The sequence below is a fragment of the Physeter macrocephalus genome, chromosome 17 (assembly GCF_002837175.3).
Source record: "Physeter macrocephalus isolate SW-GA chromosome 17, ASM283717v5, whole genome shotgun sequence".
NCBI classification, from domain to species: Eukaryota; Metazoa; Chordata; class Mammalia; order Artiodactyla; family Physeteridae; genus Physeter; species Physeter macrocephalus.
In genome coordinates, this window is record NC_041230.1 from 34,331,842 (window position 1) to 34,332,416 (window position 575).

Genomic DNA, 575 nt, shown 5'->3' on the forward strand with positions numbered 1-575 from the left:
AATAAACTCAAAATGGGTTAAAGATCTAAATGTAAGTCCAGACACTATCAAACTCTTAGAGGAAAACATAGGCAGAACACTCTATGACATAAATCACAGCAAGATCCTTTTTGACCCATCTCCTAGAGAAATGGAAATAAAAACAAAAATAAACAAATGGGACCTAATGAAACTTAAAAGCTTTTGCACAGCAAAGGAAACCATAAACAAGACCAAAAGACAACCCTCAGAATGGGAGAAAATAGTTGCAAATGAAGCAACTGACAAAGGATTAATCTCCAAAATTTACAAGCAGCTCATGCAGCCGAATAACAAAAAAATAATCAACCCAATTCAAAAATGGGCAGAAGACCTAAATAGACATTTCTCCAAAGAAGATATACAGATTGCCAACAAACACATGAAAGAATGCTCAACATCATTAATCATTAGAGAAATGCAAGTCAAAACTACAATGAGATATCATCTCACACCAGTCAGAATGGCCATCATCCAAAACTCTACAAACAATAAATGCTAGAGAGAGTGTGGAAAAAAGGGAACCCTCTTGCACTGTTGGTGGGAATGTAAATTGA